This window comes from Ruditapes philippinarum, unplaced genomic scaffold (genome assembly GCF_026571515.1).
Source record: "Ruditapes philippinarum isolate M1 unplaced genomic scaffold, ASM2657151v2 ctg3111_1_1_1_1, whole genome shotgun sequence".
In the NCBI taxonomy this organism is placed as follows: domain Eukaryota; kingdom Metazoa; phylum Mollusca; class Bivalvia; order Venerida; family Veneridae; genus Ruditapes; species Ruditapes philippinarum.
In genome coordinates, this window is record NW_026860451.1 from 352,842 (window position 1) to 359,618 (window position 6,777).

Here is a 6,777-nt window from a genome sequence, read left to right on the forward strand (position 1 = left end):
ATAAATAAAACACATTGAAATATATAGTCATAATTATTGTTTCTTGAATGTTTGTCTATTGTCACTGTCTTTGTTGTGCTTTATGTATTTTGTTACATACATGTTTGTATCACTGTTAATTTGTTCTACCAAATGAGCACCCCTGTACGAAATTTTCTGCACGGAAATGGAGCGGAATTCAAAGGCAGATTCCGCCCAGAAATTTAAATTCTCCCCCGAATATACAAGTGTTAAACCATTTGCTTTTGGCACGGATTCCGACCGGAATCCAGGCGGAAATGGAACGGATTCTGGGCGGAATTGGGACGAAATATGCAAATGAGTTGGGGCGGAATTTTGAAGCGGAAACTTGGGGCGGAACCTTGGGGCGGAATTTCGGAGCGGAATTGTCAAGCAAGATTCTGGGCGGAATTCTGGGACAGAATTCAGGGGGCGGAATTTTATGAGTTTAACATGATCACATATTTTGGGATAAAATTATCAATAATGTATCACATTAAATTTTCTGTCACATAATTTAATAAAAAAAATATCATCCTTTAGTCCAAATACAGAATAGAATACCCTACATTCACTATAACACAAACAGCTTTTTTCTAGCTGCAGGTTTTGGAATCTTAGAATCCAACACTTTGTTGTTTTTTTTGCAATTATTTTGCTGGAAGTGTTTCAATCATAAATTGGTTTCAAATGTTTCTGATTATTTAAATTACTATTTCTTTAATCCATGTCTGTTTTAAGTCCACTGCCTGTGTTTCCTAGAACTTCTTGTGGTTGTGCTCACCTTTAATAAAAAAATTCATAATTAATTAAACAAATATTTTGTAATGAATTGAGCCGTGTCATGACAAAACCAACATAATGGGTTTGTGACCAGCATGGATCCAGACCAGCCTGCACATCCGTGCGGTCTCATCAGGATCCATGCTACTCGCTTACAATCCCTATTACAAGTAGAGAAATAGAGAGCGAACAGCATGGATCCTGATCAGACTGCGCTGAGGAGCAGGCTGGTCTGGATCCATGCTGGTCGCAAACCCATTATGTTGGTTTTGTCATGACACGGCTCAATTATGTTTTATTGCATAATTATATGCAGTTATATTTTATATTTTTTAATATCAAATTTTATGTTTCAACAGTATTAAATATTAACTATGCTTATAAAGCATATTCAAATAGTAAAGCACGCAGAATCAGTTACTAGTATTCAAGTGTACAAGTGTTTAAGAATTGCTCTGTATAAGAATTAACTGACTGCTTTATTTGTGACACTATTTAGTACTGGTTATGTATTTTTCAAGGAAAGATGTTGAATAGTTAAGTATAGAGATTTAAAAATATACCTTTTCAGGATTAATACTGCACATCATTATTAAACACCTGGCATCTCACAGTCAGCACTTAAGTCCCTGAGCAGCCTGCAAATTATGAGTGTAAAATGTAATTTTAGATTGTTCCATAATGGAAAGACAACACAAAACATGTAAAATAATAAATGATTATGATGACCCTGTTCAACTGTACAAAACTACTGATTGTACCATTTAGTCCTATTTAATCAAATTCATTTAATTTGTTTAATTTCCAGGAAATGAAAAAGATATACTTACATGCTATTTATACAATATAGATTAACAAAAAAATCATTGAATAATTTTTAACTTGCAAATAATATATGTATTAAAAATTTAAAACAATTATCAGAAAAAAACAACAAATGTATGAAGTTGAAAATACTAATAAAACAACAATGACCTCTTGTTACAAATTTTAGTCGGCTACTTAGTATTGATAGTCGTCATATAAAATTAATGTTACTAAAAGTTAATAATTACCTGATTATGTTATACATCTCCTTGTCCCATGTTATCATACCAATTACTTTAACACTTTGAGATCTTAAACAAAACTTTACTCCAAAATTGTTAAAATATCAAGTACCATGATCCTCTGTAATTTGCACTCTTTTTGCTGACCCAGATATCTTAGAATTCAAAATTCACAACAGTTTACTATATAATGGACCGGTCCATCATTATGTAAAACAGGGTTAATTTACTCATCATCTTAACTTTCATTCATTGAATGTAAAAGAAAAATCAAATAACAAATAGATATATATAAATTTTAAATAACAATTACAAATTTTTGTACAAAAAATTGCAATATGACTCCTAGACACATTCTACATATACAATTTATAATGTTATCTCTCCCCAAAATAATTACATGGAACAGCCTGATCTGTTGGAATGACCAGTCATGCATAGATAATGGGAAACTGCTGGTCAGTAGAGTTTTATCAGAGCTCTGATCTGTGTAGTGTAAAATCTGGGTGAATATAATCTCAGTGAATATACATTGTAGTATTTATTTACCTACCATAAATAAAAGCAATTATTGGGCATATTGGTTGATGATTAAAAGGGCATAATATATGAGATTATTTCATGCACTGTTTTGTTTTGTTTATTTTTTTTTTTACAAAATAATTTAAAATGGCAAGCACACTACCCGTACGAAAACTTCCGCCCTGACTGTAGGTGGAATCCGCCTATGTAGTAAAGCGGATTCCGCCTTAAACTGAATAGAGTTGAATATTGCTTCTTAGGCGGACCTTAAGCGGAATATGGTGCGAAATATTTAAATGAGCTAAGGTGGAATCCGCCTATCTAGACGGAATCCGCCTTAGCTCATTTAAATATTCCGCTTAAAGTCTGGCTATGTCAGCGGATTCCGCCTACCTTAGGCAAATTCCGCCTACCTTAGGCGGATTCCGCCTACCTTAGGCGGATTCCGCCTACCTTAAGCGGATTCCGCAGGAAAAATCCTCACCGGAAAAAATTCCGCCTTGTAACAAATAAAAAAATTTAATTGTCATGTAATAAGGTATAATATTTTAATAAACTAATATATAATAAAATTAATTTATTCATTTCAAATAATATTTCTAGATCTTAACAAACATTATTATTTTGCACAAATACAAAAAATAATAAATGTCTACCAAGCTGAGAAAATATAAAACAAAATATTTATTTAAGATAACTGTTTGTTTTTTTCCAAATAAGTATCCATGTTGTAATATGATAAATCATGTCCTTTACAGATGCAGTCTTTCAGAATGGCTTCACTGTGGCACACAACTATCCATATCATTTAAAGCCTGGTGTACACACTGAAAAATATTTGTATAATAATTAATTATTTATGTTTTGTATGCATATGATTGGTATTATTATCATGTAATTAAAAAGATCAATATTTGAAAGCACAGGCATAGTAAAATATTATTTTTAGGCATTATAGTAAAATTTTATTTTTTGGCAATCTTGCCAGTTTAATAATTATTTATAAATTTAAAATTGTTCTTCAAGCTGCAATAGTTTTCAATTTTGTTAAATATTGCTATAAATAATGTCAACAACATGTAGATCTATATCTAGCAATGCAATTGTTTATAAAATTTTGTTATAAACAATACATTTGAAAATTATTTGCATTCCTACTGGTTAAATGACTGCTACATCAGAATTGATCATGAATCTTTATTAGAACTTTTGCTTTTAAATTGACAACAATTTTAACTAGTGAAAGTAATACATGCATTTAAGTATTTTACAAACCTTTAAGATAAATAATATTGTAATTAAGTAAGTAAATCTTTAATATACAAAAATTAAATCTATACAATCATTTTGTTTAAATGGAAATAATATACTACATTGAAAGTTGTTTAACTAAGATTGAAAATTGTTCAAATCAATGATTATTATTTATTTCATTATTTTTAACAGTTATCTAACCTTATTGAATAACAAAACTAACCATCAATTATTTCTGTTATCAACTCAATTTTCTTCTTCTTCATCATCATTATAATTTGAAACTTTCTATGGTACCTGTGGGCATTGTAAGTTTTCTGCAAATTAAAAAAAATCACTACTGAATACATATATTTATAATAAATTGAGTAAATTCAAAATGCTTTTCTGATAGTTAAAAAAGTTTCAAGTACTCAGTTAATATAAACCCATAATTTACTGAAATATCCCAAGAATGTAAATGTTTATTAATGAAAAATCATGACCACCCGTACGAAAACTTCCGCCCTGACTGTAGGTGGAATCCGCCTATGTAGTAAAGCGGATTCCGCCTTAAACTGAATAGAGTTGAATATTGCTTCTTAGGCGGACCTTAAGCGGAATATGGTGCGAAATATTTAAATGAGCTAAGGTGGAATCCGCCTATCTAGACGGAATCCGCCTTAGCTCATTTAAATATTCCGCTTAAAGTCTGGCTATGTCAGCGGATTCCGCCTACCTTAGGCAAATTCCGCCTACCTTAGGCGGATTCCGCCTACCTTAGGCGGATTCCGCCTACCTTAAGCGGATTCCGCAGGAAAAATCCTAGGCGGAAAAAATTCCGCCTTGTAACAAATAAAAAATTTTAATTGTCATGTAATAAGGTATAATATTTTAATAAACTAATATATAATAAAATTAATTTATTCATTTCAAATAATATTTCTAGATCTTAACAAACATTATTCTATTGCACAAATACAAAAAATAATAAATGTCTACCAAGCTGAGAAAATATAAAACAAAATATTTATTTAAGATAACTGTTTGTTTTTTTTCCAAATAAGTATCCATGTTGTAATATGATAAATCATGTCCATCACAGATGCAGTCTTTCAGAATGGCTTCACTGTGGCACACAACTATCCATATCATTTAAAGCCTGGTGTACACACTAAAAAATATTTGTATAATAATTAATTATTTATGTTTTGTATGCATATGATTGGTATTATTATCATGTAATTAAAAAGATCAATATTTGAAAGCACATGCATAGTAAAATATTATTTTTTAGGCATTATAGTAAAATTTTATTTTTTGGCAATCTTGCCAGTTTAATAATTATTTATAAATTTAAAATTGTTCTTCAAGCTGCAATTATAAGTTTTCAATTTTGTTAAATATTGCTATAAATAATGTCAACAACATGTAGATCTATATCTAGCAATGCAATTGTTTATAAAATTTTGTTATAAACAATACATTTGAAAATTATTTGCATTCCTACTGGTTAAATGACTGCTACATCAGAATTGATCATGAATCTTTATTAGAACTTTTGCTTTTAAATTGACAACAATTTTAACTAGTGAAAGTAATACATGCATTTAAGTATTTTACAAACCTTTAAGATAAATAATATTGTAATTAAGTAAGTAAATCTTTAATATACAAAAATTAAATCTATACAATCATTTTGTTTAAATGGAAATAATATACTACATTGAAAGTTGTTTAACTAAGATTGAAAATTGTTCAAATCAATGATTATTATTTATTTCATTATTTTTAACAGTTATCTAACCTTATTGAATAACAAAACTAACCATCAATTATTTCTGTTATCAACTCAATTTTCTTCTTCTTCATCATCATTATAATTTGAAACTTTCTATGGTACCTGTGGGCATTGTAAGTTTTCTGCAAATTAAAAAAATTCACTACTGAATACATAATTATTTATAATAAATTGAGTAAATTCAAAATGCTTTTCTGATAGTTAAAAAAGTTTCAAGTACTCAGTTAATATAAACCCATAATTTACTGAAATATCCCAAGAATGTAAATGTTTATTAATGAAAAATCATGACCAGGAATGAAATTTACTGGTAAAAAGGGCAGATTTGAAAATTCCCACTCAATAACACTAAGTGAAAAAGATTTACACCAGCACATATGTAAAATTTATGAAGAAAAACTAAAATTAAAAAGTGTAAATCATTTACAAGGTAAATTTGAAAAGACTGTTGTATGAAAATAGTGTAAATAACTTACCATTATTCCATTGAACATTAGTAAATTTCCATTTCCATCTGAATGAAGAACTCATTTAATGTCCCATTATAATTTTATTAAAGTTCACATTTATTAAGTTGTTTCATCTAAATGGCACTTAAGTCACATGTTTAACTCTACTCCTAATGTTATAAGCACTGAGGTCCAAATGAACTTCCTGAGTAATATTTGAATTTTCTGAGATCAGATCCTGATACCAGACTTGTTCAGGATATTAGATTACATGTTGTAAACCCCACTTATCTCACACTTTCCTTTATATTAGATAGGTGAGTTTGACACTGGGCTATTATGTAAACAGCAGGGAGAAAGTAATTAGTTGCACTTGACCAACCACTCACTCTGACCAGTTACAAATGTTTATGGCATGTACAGTATGTTACTGTTACAGTCTACAATTAATACTCATGGGAGACCATGATTATGCTATCAATAACTATTGCACAAGATAGTTAATGTTTAATTAAAAGAAGGGATATACTGAATTAAAAATTAGACATAAATAAAACAAATTAACAAGTGATTGAAAGAAAAAAAAAAACAATTAGTCATTAGACAATATATAAGGTTGACATTATATTTGATTGTAATTGTTCACAGTTGTTAAGAAATGTGAATTTTGTTAACTTTCATAATAATTAATTTAAAATACTGACTTTATCTTAGTTTAATTGTGTTGAAAACTTTTATTAAAAATTTGTATGATTTCCTCTCTCATTTTGATTTTGGGTGATTTTCTTTTTTTTACTGTCACATCACGCAGATGCCACATTGTGGTGTTCTCTAATTTTTGACATATGGCATTAATTAATAATTTTGAGAAAGTGACAAGATTTTAATAACAGTAATTAAAAAATTTGATAAAGTTATATGAATCTTAAAAACATAGAAT

The 6,777-nt window shown here is 29.1% G+C and overlaps 2 long non-coding RNA genes across 2 annotated transcripts; both read right to left on the minus strand.

Annotated features, from left to right (window-relative positions):
* Window positions 1–543: 543 nt before the first annotated feature.
* On the minus strand, window positions 544–2,107 carry LOC132760119 (uncharacterized). The gene is made up of 3 exons (XR_009629818.1): window positions 1,839–2,107; window positions 1,347–1,421; window positions 544–784 (listed from the first exon to the last, which is right to left on the minus strand). It is a non-coding gene; the product is annotated as an uncharacterized LOC132760119 (long non-coding RNA).
* Window positions 2,108–4,094: 1,987 nt separating this feature from the next.
* LOC132760120 (uncharacterized) lies at window positions 4,095–6,287 on the minus strand. The gene is made up of 3 exons (XR_009629819.1): window positions 5,865–6,287; window positions 5,417–5,510; window positions 4,095–4,761 (listed from the first exon to the last, which is right to left on the minus strand). It is a non-coding gene; the product is annotated as an uncharacterized LOC132760120 (long non-coding RNA).
* Window positions 6,288–6,777: the final 490 nt, after the last annotated feature.